This window comes from Sus scrofa, chromosome 6 (genome assembly GCF_000003025.6).
Source record: "Sus scrofa isolate TJ Tabasco breed Duroc chromosome 6, Sscrofa11.1, whole genome shotgun sequence".
Lineage (NCBI taxonomy): Eukaryota > Metazoa > Chordata > Mammalia > Artiodactyla > Suidae > Sus > Sus scrofa.
Genome location: NC_010448.4, coordinates 31,343,386 through 31,365,104, shown reverse-complemented (window position 1 = coordinate 31,365,104; position 21,719 = coordinate 31,343,386). Strand labels below are relative to the sequence as shown.

Genomic DNA, 21,719 nt, shown 5'->3' with positions numbered 1-21,719 from the left:
ATGTCCTCTGGAGTCAAACATTTGGGCCTCCTGCCAAGTCCCCTGTAGGATCTGGCCTGGCTGCTTCTCAGGGTGGTCAGATAGCAAGGAGAAGACAGAGCGGGGAGGCGCACGGCTTTCAGGGTAAACCCCACAGCGTAAAATCTCATTCCTGGAAAAGTGCTTTGTGGTTAAGGATAGGTGCTCCCAAGTGGCACGATGGGGATGGCGAATGGTTAAGGGACTGCCTAAAATATCTTAAATTGTCTCCGTTAAACATGTAAGCATCCTTAGAGGTCAGGCAGAGCTGAAACTTGAACAGCTGTACAACAAGCATCTGAGATTGTTTTTAATTGTGTCCCCTTTCTCGAACAGCAGTAATTCTTGTTGATATTGTCAAGAACCTTTCCACGGAGCACAAGCACACCATACTTGAAGGTCAAATGCTTAACCCTTCTGCATGGTTACAATGAAAATGGACCCTTTTGTTTTCATTAATGTATACCCCAGCCGCGCACACGGGGAGAATGGGGGCCTCAAGCGCTCACCCAGCTGAAGTAACTTATTGTCAGAGGGCCACAAAGAAAGCATATTTTCGTTTTCATACAACAGTTGCTCCGCCTTTGCCTGTGCACCCAACCACGAGACAGTAGGCCCATTTATCAATGGGCAGAATTTGGGGGTACCATTTTGTTCCTGTGACCTGTGTTACTTTTTACTGACCCGACCAAATTGCTTAAAATTTTTCCCTTTCTGCTGTCAGTGTTGAAAGCTGCTTAATGTCTCTGAAATGATCCCCCCCCAACCTTTTTTTTTTTTTAACACTTTACATTCCTGCTGACCGCAGCACCTGTTACTGTAGTAGACCATGAAATCACAAATGTTATGCAGCTCTTAGTGACCCATAATACTTTATTAAATATAAATAGAGTAGCTCCTGACTCTGGGGTGGCGTAGGAAGGGAGGCGGGCTGAAGACCCATGTCTATTTATTCACGTTTATGTATTCGTTGGCCCTTTATGCGTTGGGGGGCCAATCAGGAAAGGCCGTTGTTGGGTCTGTTTGTTGGGTAGGCAAGAAATCTTTCTTTTTCTGCTCCTTAAGAGTTAACCAAAACGAAAGGGGCCAGTTCAGCAAACATTAAATATGAGCCTCCAACATGAAGGCTTCATTGTTGCTGAAACAAAAATGCCGCAGCAGGTGGTAGACTTGAACAGGAGGGAGGAGGAGGTTCAGTTGTTGCCCATTTTTCTAATCCTTTCAGAAAACCCATTGTCTCACCCCCGAAGTTAAAGTGTCCCCACTCAGTCTCACGGAGACCATTTCAGCATGAAAGGACTGTGCCCATCACGGGTTTTCTACAACGGTTTAATCTCTGGGTATGGAATGTATAACCACTACACAAGGCAGGAGAGGCAATTATCTCTATAAGATGAGCCAATAATATCTGCTTATCAAAGCATAAAACTGTTGTGAGCGCAGCCAGTTAGAGTTCAGTAGGAATTCATGCCAACAGCAGTCGTATTAGCAGGTTTTGAGATGGTATCACTCGAGACAAAAATGTGGGGTTTTTGTTGTTGTTGTTGTTATCCTTGGGGCTCTCAGAGCCACTTTGTAGTGACCGCATTACCTTTTTCTAAAGCTAAGGTTAAACGCTTCACAGTGTATACCTGTTTCATTGAGGGCGTAGCTTTTTACCAGGTGTGAATAGGCAAAGGTGGAATAATTGCTTTCTTTCCCTAAAAATGAGTGAGATGTAGCTTATAGCTCTAGAACACAGAATTCTCTAAACGGGAGGCACTAAAAGATGAGGTAAAGGGCAAAGGCGGAGTACTCACTGCCCAGGTTCCCATGACTGCACTGGCTGGATGGTGGGTCCCAGATGCCCCATGCCTGTGTCCCTCTGTATTTGTGTTGCGCTATCCTGATTGTTTCTTTTACTCCAAATCAGAGTCGGAATGCTTTAAGAAAGGGAATGCAGTGTACTGATAGTTTTCTTTTAAAAGTCCTGAGAAGTCTGGAGTTGAAAATCTCGTTTCCATAACCTTCAGGCACAAATTCTGATGAATTTGTAGATGCTTCTCCAGTCATATTCTTTTTTTTTTTTTTTTAATTAAGAAACATTTTTTTGTGGCTGTGCCCGAGGCACGTGGAAGTTCCCGGGCCGGGGATTGAACCTGTGCCACACAGCAGTGATCCAACCCAGAGCAGTGACAATGTTGGATCTTTAACCTGCTGAGCCACCAGGGAACTTCCTCAGTCATGTTCTTACACTCATTGCTGACGTGAACAGTGAGTTCCTAAGCAGAAAGAAACTGTGTTTCAGTTGCTTAAGCCCTACGTGAGGTCTCACGATGGCTGCTGTCAGTGGCGGCTGGATGTGTCAACAGGATCACATCTGCCAGACTCAGTGGAGGCCTTTTGTCAAGAACCTTCTAGATAAGATGAGCATTCAGAAGTTATTGTCCCCATCTGACACTTATATTCCTTTCATATGTGATATTCATAAGTGTGAGAAAGGGTGAAAAAAGTCCTAAATGATATTGTCATTTTCCTCCTTGACGTGGCCACCATAGCTGGGAAGGGTCTGAGATATCTGAGCCAGATCTGGGTGGAAAGATAGTTTGATAGAGACGAGGCTTGGCACCCATGTGTTGTTCTTCCTCTGTATTCAAAAAACAATGCTCTTGAAGTTCCGGTCGTGGTGCAGCGGAAACAAAACCGACTAGGAACCATGGGATTTCGAGTTCGATCCCTGGCCTCGCTTGGTGGGTTAAGGATCTGGCATTACTGTGAGCTGTGGTATAGGTCGCAGACGTGGCTTGGATCCTGTGTTGCTGTGGCTGTTGTGTAGGCTGGCAGCTATAGCTCCGATTGGACCTCCCAAGCCTGGGAACCTCCATATGCCGCGGGTGCAGCCCTAAACAAAAAAACAAAAACAAAAAACAGCAACAACAACAAAAAACTGATGCTCTTCCATGTGACCTCAGGTCCAAGTAGGACTCCAGACAGTCAGGAAGTGAGCCACTGTTTCTTCTACTGTTTCTTCTCTGAACCCCCTAGTCTGTTACGAAATCATCATCCAAAATTTAGTCTCATTCACCCCAGTTCCCCTAACCACCCTTGCTCTGCCATCCTCGGCAATGAGACTCCAGGCCAGTGATTGAGCGCTTGTAAAATGAGTTTGCTCGTATACCAGCAACCCCTTGTGGGGTTGTTGGAAGAATTAAATGAGATGCTGTAGCCTAGAAAGTGTTCCAGGTCATTTATGTCAGTGTTTATGTTTCATGGGTAAAGGGGTAAACTCTGCCCCCACACCGCCTAGGCCCGAATCCTGACCCTGCCACTTGCTAACTGTGTGACCTGAGACTGGTTACTTAATATTTGTGTGCCCTAATTTTCTTCTATATAAACTGGGATGGCAATAAAACCTGCTTCCCCGACCTGTTCTGAGGATGTAATGCGGACTCTCCATGAAAAGTGATGAGGACAGGGCTTGCTTGGCACATGGTAAAAACATCCCAGTAGTTTTTGCTGTTGTTTTCGTTATTGTTACTGATACCTTTCTGATGATATTTTAACATGGCCACTGAAAGGTGTTTTCCTTTTCATAGCTACCAGTAATGCTTCGGTTAATATGTACTTAAAGTGCTGGTTTCGTAGGCACTTAAGTAGGTCCTGAATTTCTATTTGACAACTACATCCCTAAATTGTGTGTGTGTGTGTGTGTGCGCGTGCTGAGTAGGTATGTGCCAACTAGCAAGTGATGCTGCCATGGAAGCCTTGGCAGACAGTGGTGTTTGCGGAGAGGGGCCCCGGCGGGGTCGCATTTGTCTCAGGTCGATGTTATCTGAGGACAAGCGCAGCGCCTCCGCCCATGTGACCGTCACTGAATTCTCTCCCCTACCAGATTGTTACTTCATTTAGAGTTTTAATAGTCACCTTGTCAATAGCATGAGCTCCTCCCTTTCAGGGAGACGTAGCTCTGACCTGAGGAATCTTAAGAAAAATATGATTTTTTTGTAAAGGGTGGGCAGGTGTATATGGTGAAATGTACTGGCTATGGCTTTCTCCTCACAGATCCACGTTTTAGTTTTCATCGCCTCAAAATGAAAAGGATAAGAGTACTTAGCAGATCAGGATTAAATGATCATGTTAAGGTTGTGCTAGGCCATGAGCAGGACAGTCTAGTAGGGTAACTGGTTTATAAATCAACATCAATTCCAAGCGCTTTATTCAATTCGGCAGTTAATTTACCTAACTCCCTTGGTCACCCTCCACCCATGTATATATTTCATTTCCCTACCTGGATTACAAGCTCCCGATGGCCAGGTACTAGGGCCTTACAGACGGCTGCCTTATAGCTGAGACGCAGATCGATTGATTTATTATGTGGGAATTAGCCTTCAGAACAAGTGTGTTCTGTATGTGTAATTGTATTGGGCCTGGCATTGGAACTCCTGATTTCCAGTCATAGTTTGACTCCTATACTACTTTTTTTTTATTCTTTTTAGGGCTGCACCCGTGGCATATGGAGTTCCCAGGCTAGGGGTTGAATCGGAGCTGTAGCCACCGGCCTACTCCACAGCCACAGCAACGTGGGATCCGAGCCATGTCTGAGACCCCAGCTCATGGCAACTCCGGATCCTTAACTCACTGAGCAAGGCCAGGGATCGAACCTGTATCCTCATGGATGCTAGTCTGATTCATTTCCACTGAGCCACGACAGAACGCCTTCCTATACTAATTTTGATATTGAATGAGTTATCTAGTGTAGCCGAGCCTCAGAGCTTTGATCTGGAATAAGGTGGTTGATAGTACTTGGTGTGCCTAACTCACATAATTTTTATGAGGATTACATGAGATAATGTTCATGCAAGCACTTTGTAAAGTGCAAGTCAGTTTACACACAGGTTGGCTTTGGTCCCTGGAGTTGGATGCCTGGGTTAGACTTGGCTCTTTTTTCTTCCTCCTGGTGTAAAACTTGGCCAATTGCTTAATGTTTCTCGATCTCACTTTTTTTTTTCTTTAATCTATAAAATGGAGATGATAATACTTTTATCTCAGAGACTTGTGTTTAGGATTCAGGGACATAATGCATGGGAGCAGTACGTGGCATGGAGCAAGTGCTCAGTAGTGTGAGCTGCTGCGGCAGCACCATCGTCATCATCGCCTTCCTCGTCGTCACTCTCATCACCATCCCCATCATTGTCACCACCCAGAAGGCATCTGGGTTCGAGGTGCCCGCTTACATGGTAGAGGTGGTTCCCATCGAGCAGGGAGAGAGGTAAAAATAAAGGCTGAGGTAGCAGAAAAATGACAATCTTGGTAGCTTTACCGTGGCTCTGAGTGAGTCGTATTCTAAAGTCACTAACATTTATCACTTGTTCACCGCCTGTCAGACAGTATTCGATAAGGGCCTCGTGTGTAAAAATTGAAGCCTGTCAGCCCTTTGACCAGGGGCTAGAAATACCCTCATTTTACAGCTGAGGAAATGGGTACAGAGAGGGTATGTCCCTTGCCCACGGCCGATTCAGCTACAAACACTGTTGGACTCCAGAACCTGCGTTCTTTCTCCTCATCCTAAAATCCACAGGGGAAGAGAAGCCTCCTGATTCTCCACCTGTGGTATTTCCTTCGTTACCTGCTGTATATGCTTCACTTAAATTCTGTGCCATCCAGATCCCAACTCAGATACAGCGACGATTTAAAGCACGAATCGGAGTTCCCTGGTGGCCTAGCGATTAAGGATCCAGTGTTACCACTGCTGTGGCTCGGGTCACTGCTATGGCGCAGGTTCAGTCCCTGGCCCAGGACCTTCCACATGCTGGGGGCACAGCCAAAGAAACCAATAAAGTGCAGAATGGTTGGTGTGTACGCGTGCCTACGTGCACGCATATGTGTGTGTGTGTGTGTGTGTGTGTGTGTGTGTGTGTGTGTGTGTGTGTGGTTTCCCCAGATCTTCCCTTCCGACATAGATTTTTCTCATGCTCCAGACCCCTGTCCACTAAATGTCCCCCAGGCATTTCCAGCTTCACATGTCTAAGATGGGACCCTTCCCTTGGGGCTTTAGCGAGTCCTCTACTCTCTCCATGCCTCGGTTACCTCATTGTCAAAAAGAAAGGTGCCGCTTATACGGTTGTGTCTTGGATGACATGCGACCATGTTGATAGAACGCTCGTCGAGATGCCGGACACATAGTGAACACGAACTAAATGCACTTCTTGCCCTTAGTCTCCCATTGTGGGGAGCAGCTCTCGGTCTGGGTTCCGTCGAAGGGTCTGAGCTGGGCATTCGGGCTGTGCTCTCCCGAGGGCTTGCGGTTGGGATGTTACTGAGAAGGGGTGGGCTGATGGGGCGGGGGAGCCCATATCTACAAAGGAGTGAATTATAACAAAGAGCCTTTTCTGCTTCAGTTCCTGTGTAGAAAACATATGTTCAGTGATGCAGGCAGCAGTTGGGTTAAAGACACACTGTAGGGCTGCAGACAAAAGGCCCGCACTCTTCCTGCATCACAAAGTTCCCAAACATATTCACTTGTCTCACTTGTTAGGGACCGAGCTGTCAGCTGGATCCCCTTGCAAGTGTGATTTCTTTCTCCCCCCCGCCCCGGTTCCCTTTTCAAAGGCCTCCCCCTCCCCCTCCCCTTCTCCCCCAATGTTTTACACTTCATATAATCCAGTGTGCGTGACAGACCACTTGGGCCTTTGTGCTGCTGATGTTTGGGGGAGGGAGGGAGGGAGCTGATCCGATGGGGATCTTGGGTAACTTTTCACTGGCCCAAGGATTGGAAGGCGCTGAGCCACTTTGAGGCCAAACATCATCCGTGGCTCAATTACTTAGCGCTTGGTGTCGCTAGTCATTCTTCACCGTCAGTGAACAGTTCCGACAACGAATAGATGAGCGCAGTGAGAGTCTGAGGCCTGGCGGCTGGGAACTGTGGGCATGTGTGTGTGTGTGTGTGTGTGTGTGTGTGTGTGTGTGTGTGTGTGTGTGTGTGTGTGTGTGGTGTGTGTGTGGTGTGTGGTGTGTGTGTGTGTGTGTGTGTGTGTGTGTGTGTGTGTGTGTGTCGTGGCGGCATCGGGAGGGTTCTTGCTTTTATTTGTAGGGTGAATAGCTTTTGATGAAAAGACCGAGATAAGGCAAGGCCCTGTGGAAGTCACCAGAGAGAGGTTGGCTGTCATCGTCGTATTCATTATGTGAGATGTATATGTATGGCCGAACTTAATTCTAGATCCAAGTGGTGCCGCTCTGTGCCGTGGTTGTCGTCAAGCCTTTCTGTTTTCTCTATTGAAGTTTTTGCAGCTCTGGGAGGTTTGTTTCCACGGATAAGACTTGAGAAAGGTACTTCTATGTGTTATTAGTTTTTATTAGGTGTATGTATGTAATATAAAATATTATCCATAGCCCTTTTATGTATTACCTATTAGGGCTTCTATTGAGGGGAGCAGTCAGCTAGAAGTGTAAAGAATCGGTATGTTAGGACTTCTGCCACTAATGTGCCTTTACTCATTTCACCTTCCCAGTCTCAGTTTTCCCGTCTGTGAAATGGGAATCGCGTTACCTTCATACCTTCGAGAGCATGCTCTCATAACAACAAAATCCCCAGAAGACAGCAGTCAATGGAAACACTCTCTTGTCTTTGTAGAAATCTTGCTGTTGTGTCCTCGCCACATCACTGAGTCCCTTTCAAGGCTTTTGCTCCTTCTTTCTTCCAAGAGTCCTGCTCAGGCTCAGTGTTTCACGGTATTGTTCATCAGTTGGATTGTTCGTTCTGGAAAGCACCAGCACCTTCGAAGGCAGGGCAGGGTAGCTGGGAGGCAGCGAATTTCCCATTGGCTTAGAGCTCTCAGTGGGCTGTTAGCTCATTTCAGCAGTAGAGGCAATTACAGCCCTGCTAATGAATAGGCAGTCAAGTGGAATTGACCATATATGGGGTCTTCTGGTGCAAGAATAATTTCAACACCTAAAAATCCCGAGACATGAGACATTATATAAATATCTTCTAATGAGAAGTGCCAACAGAGTCATCCCCACCAACCCGTGTCAGAACTGACAAAGGAAACTACTGAGGGTGTTACAGTTTTTCGTGCTGTCATTTGGAAATCCCTGAAAGGAAAACATTGTGGAAATGTATATCTATTCCCTATAGACAGAACGGAACAGTCTGCAAAGATTTCTGTAATAGGTAAAGCCAAGCGGCTGTAAGGTGGGATAGAATGGCACCTGAGGTGGCTGGCACCTTCCCCCTTTGCCGGGAGTGGAGTGTCACCCAGAGCCAGCAGTGGAACAACTGGAAAATGAATGGATACTCTTTCCCACGTCGAAGGGATTCATTTCACAGAGTGATGGGAGAGGGAGGTGAGGGTGTGTTTGTGGGGCTTTTCCCCCTCCTGGAGAGCTTTCTTTTTTTTTTTCTTTTTTCCTCCTTGTTTCTCAAGAAAGCACACGCTTCAGAAGCCAGAATGATTCCCGGGCTCTCTGGGCAGGAATAATTACGCTGTTTCTTTCACCTCTCTGAATCAGCTTTCTTACAGAGGCTGCATGTAATAGTGACTAAGTGTAGACGCCGCTGAAACGCACGCATCTATTAGGCTCCTTGGAAAACAGGGGGGGGAAGAACAATGATGTTGCAAACTCCATAAAGGTCAAAAAGAGGCTTTCAGTAAGTATGCAGAGCCTAGAAATCAAATCCCATTTCCTATCATAAGAAGCCCGTTGTTTTAGCCCCACTAGTTAATGTACTGTATGTGAAAGATTTAAGACTGGTTGGAAAGCTTGGCTTCTGTTTTATTAGGCTGCTATTGAAAAGCCAACAGCATAACTTCGACTAGGTGCTTTGAGATTTCTTAATGGGCTGTCAGGGGCAAGACACCAGGGCTGTGCTATACTAGCTCTTTCCTGTACATTAAAACAACAGGGGCCAAGCGATCACATACAGAAGTATGAATTACTTGATGCTTTCTCTGTTCCATATGGCCAGCCATGTCTTTGGCAATTAATCATGTTCAAAATCAGTCGAGTGCTCTCTGAAGCATTGAAGTCAACATTTAGTTGTACCTGTGCCAGTGGGGCAGTGGGGTTGCAGGCGTAAAATAGCAGGATGAGGGGCTGCTGGCGCCAGGGCCCAAGCAGCTGGCTTCTATAAACAACGCTTTTTTTTCCCTCTTCGTCTTTTTCCCTCTTTCTTTTTCTTTCTTCTTTTTTCCTTCTTTCTCTGTTTTCTTGCTTTGTTCTTTCTTCTTTCTTTCTCTTCTTTTCTCCTTCCCTTTGTCTTTGTTCTTTCTTTTTTCTTGCTTTGTTCTTTTTTTTCTTGCTTGCTTCCTTTTTTCCTCTCGTTACTTCTCTTTCTTCCTTCCCTTCTCTTTCCTGCTTTCTCTCCTTCTTCCTTTTCTTTCTTCCTTTTTTCTCTCCCTCCCTCCCTCCTTCCCTTCCTTCTTTCTTTTCCTCTTTTCCTCCCTCCTTCTTCCTTCCTCCCTCCCTCTCTCCTTCCCTCCCTCCCTTCTTGCCTTCTCTGACGCACACGTGGGTCATTTTTCACCCTCATCCACATCAAAGTTGCCAACTCGGTTCTGAGGGTCTAGGCCTCAGACCCTTCAGCTCACTGGCTGACACCCCAGGTTCAACATCTGGGGCAGGGCCTCTTCCTCCAGCGGCCTCGCCATCCCAGTGGTCACTCCCACGACTGTCCTGAGAGTTCTCGCAGTGCCAGGCAGGTGGCTGTGGTTCTGTAGCTTTTAGTGAAACCATCAGGTATAGTGATTTCTATACTGGTAGGAGGTGAAAAATGGAAAGAACTATGAAAGTGCTTTGGGAAAAACATTAAGTAATTATTCACATTGATGGCTGTGGTATGTCAGGGTTTAAAAAAATCAGTAGCCCTTACCTTCGGTGTTCTTTTCCCCCAATTTTTTCAACATCTAATGCTGCTGATGAGTCATAACAGTTTCTAATATGTGCTGAGATTCTGTATGTGCCAAGCATTGGGCAAAGTGCTCTCGCTGGATGATCTCATGTCATTGTCACAAGAGCTCTAGGTGCTGTGCTTACACATACCCTTCGACAGGTGAGGAAACCATTCAAAGGAACATTTTCCCTGAATTCTTTTCCCACAGACATTCTCGATTCCACTCAGCCAGCTCCCTCAACTCGGTAGGATACAAGGCGGGGAGTTCCCATCATGGCTCAGCGGTAATGAACCCGACTAGTGTCCATGAGGACACGTGTTTGATCCCTGGCCTCACTCAGTGGGTTAAGGATCCCGCATTGCCATGAGCTGTGGTATAGATTGAAAATGCAGCTCTGACCTGGCTTGGCTGTGGCTGTGGTGTAGACTGGCAGCTGCAGCTCCGATTCCACCCCTAGCTTTTGGGACATCCATATGCAGCGGGTGTGGCCCTAAAAAGAAACAAAAAATAGGACACAGGAGAAAAACACCAAAATATGTCTTGTGGGTATATTTTTGAGCATGCATTTGGTAAACTCTGCTGAGATGTTCATTCACAGAAAGTGGGTGTTGGCGATAAACAGACCAAACATCTCTGTAGGTGGAAATAAAAGGCTGCTTTCTTGGCAGCCGTTTGGAGACCTCTGCCTTTGTGCCTCTCTTGCAAGACAGCCCAGCTTATCTCCCGTCCTCCTTGGTAAGGCCGTGAGGCATGGGGGAGGGAGGGTTGAAGACGGCAGCCTTAAGTGGTCCAGTAGACGGGCACCCAGTGGTGACTTGGTGTTATCTCTCAGCCGAGGTCATCCAGGATGTGTCTTCTCACATTCCGGAAACAGGGGGAAGAAAGTTTTCACATTGTGTAAACATTAGCACCCCCAAACCCTCTTGCTCCCGGAGAGGGAGATAAAGTAGGCACAAAGGCTGGGAGGAATGTTTATTTGTTCTGCTGGGCTGTGGATCCAGGCACGCTGGAAATCGTCGGCGGTGCCCAGTCCAGTTTAGAAAATGTGAAGGCATCACTCAGCATTGCGCTGCGGAGGCCTCACAAAAGGGCCATCCTAAACTGACAATCAGTAAATGAAGGAAGACCCGGGATCGACCTCTCTTTGATGGGACTAAGGCTATCTCAGTGGGTTCTGTGCCTTTCTTCTTTTAAAAAAAAAAAAAAAAAAAAAAAAAAAAAAAAAAAAAAAAAAGGCGGGGGAGGGGAAGAAAGAAAAAAAGAAAAAAAAAAACGTGTTCCTGGACTTTTGAAGAGGGGAGCCCGGGTTGGGTTTTTGACAGCCCGTGGCAATGCCGATGTGAGGAAATAGCTTTCCCAGCTGATAACATCTTAAACCAAGTTTCTTCACAAGTTGAACCTTTAGCCCTTATTATCAGTCCGAGCATATCTTTGTAATTCGTGTGTGTAGAGGGGAAATACAACCCTCACATGAGGCAGCTCTGCACATAAAAAGTGTTAGGAATGGCATTTTTCCCACCAGGACTGTAGGACGTTTTTTTTTTGGTGGGGCTGAGGGTCGGGAGATGTTGGAAAAGTGGAAAAGGTGTGCACTTCTGGCATCCTGGTGTTTATGTGGATTTTGGCAAAACAGCAGCAGATTCCCCCCCACCCCCACCCCCCAGTGAACTAAGCGGAGGGACCACCAGCCGGATTTGCGGACTGCCCCCTGTTTGCAGGCATTCGCTTAGACCAAGTTCTCTGATTTGTACAAAGGATGAATGAAGTCCAGGTTTTGGAGCTGAAGACCTGTGGGAAGCGGTTACTCCAAATCACAAAGGAACCAAAAGAATTGAAGACTTATGTACCATTACTAGTCGTGAATAACTACAGTAACTCTGCTTTTACTTCAAAGTGATTCCTGTCTGAAAACCTTAGAGGTTACACATTCTGGGTGTGGCACATATGTCCACATATGCTTGCTTTCTGGTGCCCTAGAAATAGGCCGTACTGAAAGTTATTGAATGTAAAAATAGAACCAACGAGAATTCGGTGAATTGCTTTAATTTGTTTTAATTGAATGAATTCAGAATTGGGAGATTTTGCCCCAAGAAAGATGCGAAACTTATACTTAAAATTCAAGGCTTCCTGGAACCTGAGAATTTTGCTTTTGATTTTTTTTTCTCCTCATTCTCAATATCTCATTCCCCCCCACCCCCAGCCCCCGAAGTTCTGGATTTTTTAACTTCATCTTCATGCTTAAAGTTTTGAGCCTGTGGAATTCTGGGAAGTCCTTAGAATGTTGTGGGTTGCCAGAGTCCAAACTAGTTTTCTCTACTGAAATGGACAAAGTGAGTCTTCTTCTTTTGGCTTATTAGGAGAGTATGCATGGATTAAATGTGATCCTGGTGTAGTAAAATTACATGTTTTCAGAGACATCCATCCAGATGAATATTGCCCATCTAAGTCGTCACCTAGGGATTGATTGCATATACTGGATTTTTCTTGATGCCATTGTTTAAAACAGGTTTTACAACCTTTTTTTTTTTTATCTTAGACTTATCTTCAGGAACGGTTTGAATTAAACCAAAGCTTGTTTCACATACTGTTTTTGATCTTGAATAGTACTGTGACTGGTTTGTCATCATTTTCACTAGACATGCTCTGACACGTCATTTGGTTTCATTTATTCATTCATTTGTTCAACAAGCATCTAGCCAGGGTCTGCTTTCAATGACATGGTGCCAAACTTGGCACCTTGGAAGATATTAAGGAGAAATAGGTATGGACAACTATTTGTTCTAATAGAGTTCAGACGCTGGGGGAGGAATGAATAATTGCAGTGGAATATGCCATGGTTTTTGAGATGCTTAGGGGTGACACATAAGAAGGGGTGATCCACTCTACTTAATTTGGTGGAAGGTCATGGTTCCTGGAAGATTTCACAGAGGAGGTGTCATTTGAGATGTTTCTTAAAGAATTGGTAGTTACTGGTAAGTTATCCATCCAGGTACAAGTAAGTATATAGAATAGATTAGCCATGTATTTTCAGGAAACTGAAATTAGTTTTATATGAAATAGAAGCTAGGAGGAACTAAGATTTGAGAAGTAAGCAGGGCCATGTTAAGATTTAAAAAAAAAAAAAATTCTGTTTTTTTTTTTTCAGATTAAGGAATATGAACTTTTAAAAAAAAATTGGGGGGTCTCTCAAATGCAATAACTGAAGGATATATAAACAGAGCTGCTCTGGCTTAGGTGGGGTTTTGGAGGTTGAAGCTTCTTGTCTCCTTTTCTTTTCTTTTCTTTTCTTTTCTTTCTTTTCTTTTCTTTTCTTTTCTTTCTTTCCTTCTTTCCTTTTTTCTTTCTTTATTTCTGACCTCACCATGGCATGTGGAAGTTTCCAGGCTAGGGGTCGAATCGGACCTGTAGCTGCTGGCCTACACCACAGCCACAGCAACGCCAGATCCAAGCCATGTCTGCAATCTACACCACAGCTCATGGCAACATGGACCCTTAACCCACTGAGCAAGGCCAGGGATCGAACCTGCATCCTCATGGGTGCTGGGTGGATTCGTTTCTCCTGAGCCATGACAGGAACTCAGCTCTTTGTCTCTTTTGACCTTGATGTTCTTCTCCTGTAGCAGCCAAATTTATGAAAGAGGTAAGATTGACACAGACACACTGGTTTGAATGCCATTTCATGGTCCAGGTGAGAGACGGCCTGAATGAAGCCTGTGGCAGCGGGGAAGAAATAAGTCGGAGCCATTGAAGAGAGGAATGACAGGAGCTGATGTTGGGGTATAGGGAGTGCAGAGGAAGGAAAGGGAGGAGCCTCGGACGGTTTCTAGATGTCTGGGTTGGGTGATCGCACTGATCGTGGTGTCGTGTGTCATTCTAGGGCAGTAGAAGGAGAAGGACCAGGTTGATGAAGACGAAGGTCATTGAGAGCAAAACCGAAGTTGAGATGCGGACAGGTGGAGGTTGAGATGCCATGTTTGCGGTGGCTGTTGGAGGAGAGCTAGCCAGCCGTAGGCTCTGAGGAGCTGGAGCTGGGCAGAGAGGTTGCCCTGAAGGTAGACGTCTGGTGGACGTCTTCAGTCTTCAGATACCCATAAAGCCGTTGGTAGGGCAGATCACCCACAGGGAGAGCAAGCAGGAGAGATGAGAGGAGAACCAAGGGCAGAGACCTGGGCCAACCACAGGTGAGGGTCCCGGAATGAGGAACCCTCATAGGAGACTAAGAATGACAGGGCAGGGAGTTCCTGTTGTGGCTCAGCAGGTTTAGAACCCAAGTGGAGTTCCTGTCGTGGCGCAGTAGTTAACGAACACGACTAGGAACCATGAGGTTGTGGGTTTGATCCCTGGCCTCGCTCAGTGGGTTAAGGATCTGGCTTTGCCGTGAGCTGTGGTGTAGGTCACAGACGCGGCTCAGATCCCTCGTGGCTGTGGCTGTGGCATAGGCCGTTGGCTATAGCTCTGATTAGACCCGTAGCCTGGGAACCTTCATATGCCGAGGGTGTGGCCCTAGAAAAGACAAAAAAAAAAAAAGAAAGAAAGAAAGAAAACACCCAAGTAGTATCCTGAGGATGCGGATTTGATCCTGGGCCTTGCTAAGTGGGTTAAGGATCTGGCATTGCTGTGAGCTGTGGTGTAGGTCGCAGACGCAGCTCAGATCTGGCACGGCTGTAGCATAGGCTGGCAGCTACAGCTCCGATTCGAACTTCCATATGCCACACGGCCCTAGAAAGACAAAACCAAACCAAAACAAAATAGGGCAGGTGTTGGGTGGTCACTTAAGAGAGAGTCTCCTAATGGAGAGAAGTCCAGTAAAATCAGGGCTGATTCTAAAAATAAAACCCAACCTCGAAGGATAAAGCTTTTCTCCCACTGGGGCTAGGCAAAAGAGGATGCCTCTGGCTTTTGGTAGAAGCTCCTTATGGTTGTGGCTGTTCCAATGGTTGCCCGATTTCCTTTTGAAAGTTTTCATTTAAAGTCATAGACATTCTCAGGAATCCTCTTGCTAAAATCACACAGCTTGGCACAAGGGTGGTGAGTGAGTTAAGATGAAGTCACCATCATAGTGGCATAGTATTGGGGAACAAGGCCTTTCAGGAATCCCCCCCCCCACACACATACACACACACACTGGCAGGTTCTGTGGTCATCTCATTCTGCAGTGTAGAAAAGGCTCTAACTAGGAGGCGACAGCTGGGATTTGGACAGCTAGCTCTCTTAAGAGTAGCCTTAGTCTTTTCCTGATAAGCCAGCATTTCCATAGATTTTGGCTGAAAAAGAATCACTAGTGAAGTGAAATTTAACCTCTAGAGCATGACGCCTAAACCTGTGGTTGACTTTCCCTATATTTTTGGGGGGAGGAGGAGAATGTGTTTTTGGTCATAGGAGACTGTTTAAAAATTGGTACTTTTTTGAAGACAGTTCTGCATTGCCACTGATGGGAAGATGAGCTATTAACATTTCCTGTGTAAAGTCAACTTTTGAGGAGCCAACACTATTTTAAGCATATATATTATATTTATTATATATAAATATGTAATACTTATTAAAAAGAATGCTCTTTGGTGCTGGCAAATTTCCTTTTGTGTGAGGACTTCTTTTGACTCTAAGTTTTATGAAATTTATATTTTATATGTTTATATTTTAGATTAATTATATATAATCTGTATTTAATCTTTCCTTTAATTAAATTATATATAATTTATATTTTAGGGTCCATTCTCAATGTAGGGTGAATGCTTAATCTAATTTCACCCATCCTTTTCCACTATCTTAAAATTTTTTGCAACAGAATTTGTTTTATAATCCAGATGCGTTTTCCTGTAGTTTTAATAACCACTTACCTTTTAGATGTATTTCTATGACAACTTTTTCTTTAATTTTTTCTTGTCCTAAAATTGTGATGAAAACGAATCTTAAAAATTAAATTTCATAAAATTTACCTACGATAAAGCCGACTTTTTTGGATATGCAGTTCTGTAGTGTTAACATATGTATAAACTCCTGTAATCATCACCACAATCAGGATACAAGAATAGTTCCATCATTTGAAAAATTTCCTCACTGGTTTGCTCTCTGTCCCTACAATTTGCCTTTTCCAGAACGTCAGATAAATGGAGTCATGCAGTTTTTTATCTTTGGAGACCAGCTTCTCTCCCTCAGCGTAATGACTTTGCGATTCATTGTATGGCTGAATCACTGAATTTATCCCTACCCTCTTTGAAGGACATTTAGGTTATTTCTAATTTTTGGCGATTACGAATAAAGTTGCTATTAACCTCTGTATAGGAGATCCTGTTGTGGCTCAGTAGAAATGAATCTGACTGGTATCCATGAGGATGCAGGTTCGATCCCTGGCCTTGCTCAGTGGGTTAAGGGTCCGGCGTTGCTGTGAGCTGTGGTGTAGGTTGCAGACGTGGTTCGGATCTGGCGTTGCTGTTGGCTGTGGTGTGGGCCAGTGGCTACAGTTCTGATTCGACCCCTAGCCTAGGAACTTCCATGTGCTGTGGGTGCGGCCCCAAGGGGGGAAAAAAATCTGTATACATGTTTCTGTATGAACATAAGTCTATGTCTTTAGGTAAATCCCTAGAAATGGAGTTGTTGGTGATATATTAAGTGTGCGCATGTAACTCTATAAGAAACTGTCAGACTCTTTACTGGAATGGCACTCTTTTGCATTCCCACCAGCAGTGTATAAACTTTTAAAAACTTGTCTGCTCTTTTAAAGACTTTTGGCTTGAGGATGGAAAATTATGTTTCTCAGCTCCTTGGGGTTTTGCAGAGATACCCCGTGACAGAGGGAGAACCTCCATGTCCTCCATAGCTTCAAAGATTCAGTGACAGCTGCTCCAGTTTGTTTTGTATATTGAGTTTTATTTAAGAATACATTTAGGGAGAAGAGAGGTTTATCTGTGAAGTGTTGGAAAGCCATTGCTATAGGAGAGTGCATCCAGAGCCTGGGACGTGGACTACGGCATTACCTGGGGTGAAGCTAGGTGGCGCTCTAGGACACTGCGCAGGGAGAAAGTCGTTCTCTCTTTCGGCTCCTTTTCAGTCCCTGGATCCCTGCGATTATGTCAAGGGGGTCTTCATTTAGACTGATATGTCTCTAACATTCTCCTGGCACTTGGCAGTGTCTTCTTTTACAAAGAGGAAGCAAGCTTTAGTCAGAACCTTTAGCAAGCAAGCATATCCATCTAGAATGAAATAAACATATAACTTTGTTTTTAATATATTATTTTTATGGTTATCGTCTCATTTATGAACAGTAACACTGGTTTGTCATCTTTCTTTTGAACAGAATTCATTTTCTATTTTTTTTTTCCTTTTTGTTTCTTTAGGGCTGCACCTGGGCATATGGAAGTTCCCAGGCCAGGGTTCGAAATGGAGCTGCAGCTGCCAGCCTACACCACAGCCATGGCAACACAGGATCTGAGCCACATCTGCAACCTACACCGCAGCTCATGGCAACACTGGATCCCTAACCCATGGAGTGAGCTCCCATCTTCAAGGATACTAGCAGGGTTCCTTACTGCTGAGCCACAATGGGAACTCCATTTTCTCTTTTAAAATATAGACCAATTTAAAGAAAAAAATACGCACTTTTTGGCTGTATGCAGCGACTTGATGTGGGATCTTGGTTCCCAGACCAGGAATTAAACCCTGGGCTGCAGTGGTAAAAGCACTGAGTCCTAACCAGAAACCATCGGGGAACTTCCCAAAGAAAAATATTAAGTATTATATACCTTACACACAAATCCAGCAAGATTTATGAGACTGAGCTAAAATGACTGAAGTTTGGGAAACTCTCAACTGGAGGAACCGAGTTATTTAAATAGACCCCGAAGTGAATCCTTTTGTGAAGTGAAGAGGGCTTCTTGACTGAGCACATAACTGTTTCTTAGTGTATCTATTTGATGAGTTTTAACCTTATGTAATAATAATCTCTCAAGACCGTCCTCTATTGCCCTTAGTTTTTGTAATACTTGTTTTTCAGGTGCCTTTTTTTTTTTTTTTTGGTGTTTTTAGGGCTGCACCTGCAGCAAGCATATGGAGGTTCCCAGGCTAGGGGTTGAATCGGAGCTACAGCTGTCAGCCTGTGCCACAGCCACAGCAATGCCAGATCCTAGCCATGTCTGCGACCTACACCACTGCTCATGGCAACGCTGGATCCTTAACCCACTGAGTGAGGCCAGGGATTGAACCTGCATCCTCATGGATGCTAGTCAGTTTCATTACCGCTGAGCCACGACAGGAACTCCAAGTTCCTTCTTTTATTCCTAATTCGACAAGCATTTATTATTAATAATAGCGGGAAGAGGGGATACCATGGTGAACCAAATGGACACGGTCTCCTGCTCTCACGAAACTCTCTTTCTTCCGTCCTTCCTCCTTCCCCCTTAGAGGCTGTTCAGGATCCATGGAAAACAAGGGCTTCTGGATAAAACTGAAACGATTGGAAAGGCAAAGAAAAGATACATGACTTTTCTTAAAGTTATCTTCATACGGCCAAATGGAGAAATAATTTTATTTTCATCGTGTTTTTGGAGCCATCTAGATACATACTTTGTTCTCTATCTGAAGCGTGTTTGGGTACCTGCAGACGTAGCGATAAATAGCATGACTTTTTGAGGTCCCTTTGGACGTTAAGTACACGAAGTAGGTTATCACAGGCAAGGAGCAGGGGTATCATCAGGCTACCCATTGATGCAGGACCGCTCTGAAATTAGGCATCTTTTACAGTGGAGGTCGCAAATTGGCAGCTGCCTGAGTTCTGTGTAGCCACTGTTGTTTTTTGTCTAGCCCATACGGTATTTTGTAAAAATTTAAGGGGGCCAACATGGGGTAGCGAAACTCCTGGGTGCAAAATGGGTTCAAGGATGTTTTGTACAACACAGGGTATATAACCAATATTTTATAATAACTGTAAATGGAACATAACCTTTAAAAATTCTATGAAAGTAAAATATAAAACATTTTTGTTTCTGACTTTTTTTTTTTAACGGCCACACCTATGGCTTATGGAAGTTCCTGGGCCAGGGATTGAATCCAAGCCGCAGCTGCCGCAACACTGGATCCTTTAACTGCGAATGGCTGGGGATTGGACCCACACCTCTGTAGCAACCCAAGCCGCTGCAGTTGGATTCTTAATGCACTGTGCCACAGTGGGAACTCCATCTAACATTTAAAATTTTATCAGGAGTTTTCACATTAAACAACAACAACAACTAGATTTCTTGTTTATTTTGAAAACTCATGAATCTGGCACCACGGAAACAGCTTTTGGAACGGCAGAGTTGGTGGGTGCTGAATAGCAGCTGTCTTTTTAGGCAGAGCGTGTGCTCTTTTCAGGAATTTTACTTAACTCGTTCATGTTACCTTCCTGGTGCTCAAGGGTATTGGAACTTGCAACTCCTGCTTTAGCCATTTGGAGCTTGGGCTTCTTGCAGTAGAATCGCCTAGAAAACCCCAGCATTCATTCCTCCCTGTGCTGGAGGGCCAAAAATGTGATCGCCCCAGGAACTCAGTGAGTGTCCAACTAGGTATATTGCGGGTACAGAGACTGTAATTCTGGGCCTTGGAGGCAGAGACCAGGGTCCTTGTCCTGGCTGGTGCTCGTCAGGCTTTCTTGGATCCTTTACCATGGAGATACCAATTCCAGGCTTATCTGTATCAGGGTGTTTGCCTCTAAGCAACCAGGAACAGATTCCGCTGGATTTGAACAAAATGGGAGTTTATTGAAAGGATATTGGATAACTCAAGGTATCAAAAGAAAGAAGGATCTGTACTCGGGAAGGTCAGGAAACTGGGAATACTTTGAGAACCACAGGTGGTAGGAACTAAGGAAATCCATAAATTGCCTCCACATTTTCCTCTGTTCTTTGTCATGCTTTTTTTTTTTTTTTTTTTAGGGCTGCACCTGAGGCATATGGAGGTTCCCAGGCTGGGGGTCCAATTGGAGCTACAGCTGCTGGCCTACACCACAGCCACAGCCTCGCAGGATCTGAGCTATATCTGTGATCTACTCCACAGCTCATGGCAACGGCCAGATCCTTAACCCACTGAGCAAGGCCAGGGATCTGACCTACGTCCTCATGGATACTAGTCAGATTCATTTCCACTGTGCCACTTTGTCATTCTTAAGTGTCTAAATCCTGGAAAAGACAATTAGGTTGGCCTGGTCCACATCCTTGATGAGGGGAGAGCAGGGCACGTTGGTTGATGGTCCATCTAAGGTTACAAACAGTAAAAGACTTCTCCACGAGGAGATCTGGGTGTGGTTACAGGAGAGGGTGATGGGGTATGGATGGAAGGTAATCGGAACAGCAAACGCTCACCACAACCTCTTCTCAAGGTTGTCACGAAGGTATCAGGTATACACCGCGGAAAAGCAGAGAGGAAGGAGTAAAGAAGGAGCATTTCAGGATACGTGACAATCAGATTTTTGTGTCTGCTTTTCAAGTAAATGAAGGCATTGGCATCAGTTAAATAAGGAAGACACCAAGCAACCAGAGACAGTGGCGATTTTATTCCCTTTAGTACCTTGGTTTTGTTATAACATCTCCAAAGAAGCCCTGCTCTCTTTAAACAAGAAAACATATAGAAAGCCTAAAGATTTCTACTCCAGTTACATAAAGATGAATACATGTGATGGAAAGTTCCGTGATCAAAACTTGAAAGGCATTTGCTGGCTCAGATTTCTTCTTTCTTCCTCCTTCCCTCCCCCTCCCTTTTCTTTCTTTCTTTCTTTCTTTCTTTCTTTCTTTCTTTCTTTCACGTGCTGCATCTGTGGCATGTGGAATTTCCCAGGCCAGGGATCGAACCCAAGCCACAGCAGTGACAATGCAGGATCCTTAACCCGCTGAGCCCCAAGGGAACTCTGACTTAGATTTCAAGCCCCAGCAGAGTCCTTTCCATTGTCTTCTTAATTGTTTTTCTAGTGTTGCAGAAATTTGTATGTTTAAAATACGCCTGCAGAGGTGAGTTGTGGATAAAGTGGAAATGACAATTGCAGATTTGAGTTTTGATGCAGTGCTACTTGTTAGAGTGAGCAGGGTGGGATATGCTTGGATTTCAACTGCTTCTAAAAAGCAGCATCTGACATGTCCCAGGGCTAGGTGGAGGCATGAGTGTTTTTGTACTTACCCGTGAGCCTAAGTTTTTTTTCAGGGACCATAGCCTTCACTGTAGAATAAATTATTCTTCCTCAAATCATAAGTCTACTGTGCACAAGAATCCCTGTACATATTTGAAATATGCAGTGGCTTTTCAAAGCTGGAAAGATATGCAGGAAGATGCACTATTCTTTGATTTTGTTTTGTTTTGCTCTTAATGTTTCTTTCTTTGCAAACTCTTGATTTGCAACAAGCAAGGCAAGTGAGTGAGCCAAAAAAAAAAAAGAAAGAAAAAAGAAAAAAAATTCTGACATGGTTGGAAATAGAAGTTAAGGATTCAAATAAGAGAAGCAGTGCAGTCAGTAAGCCTCAGCTGGGTGGCAGGAACCAGAGAGAGGGAAAGTCAGAGACGGCCCTTTTTTAAAAGGCCAAACAAACAACACACAGTGAAGCCTACGTGAAAATCATGTCTAACAATAGCTCTTGGTCGGCAATTCCCAGGGAAAATGAGAGCAGGAATGCACAGTACCTTGATGTGTTACTTAAGGCAATGGAGCTTTAGAGTTTACCTTATGTGCCATGTACATTGATTACATACAAAATATATGCTGGCCATTTTTGACCATCATTTACTGTATTGATTTGTTAGCAGGGGAACTGTAATAAAAAAGCCATTGATTTACTGTCCTTATTTGCTTATGGGCTTTTTTTATTATTAATTTTT

General features: G+C 44.6%; 1 protein-coding gene across 1 annotated transcript in view; it reads left to right on the top strand.

The window, feature by feature from the left end:
* FTO (fat mass and obesity associated) overlaps positions 1-21,719 on the top strand; it is a 387,563-nt gene that overhangs the window by 199,570 nt on the left and 166,274 nt on the right.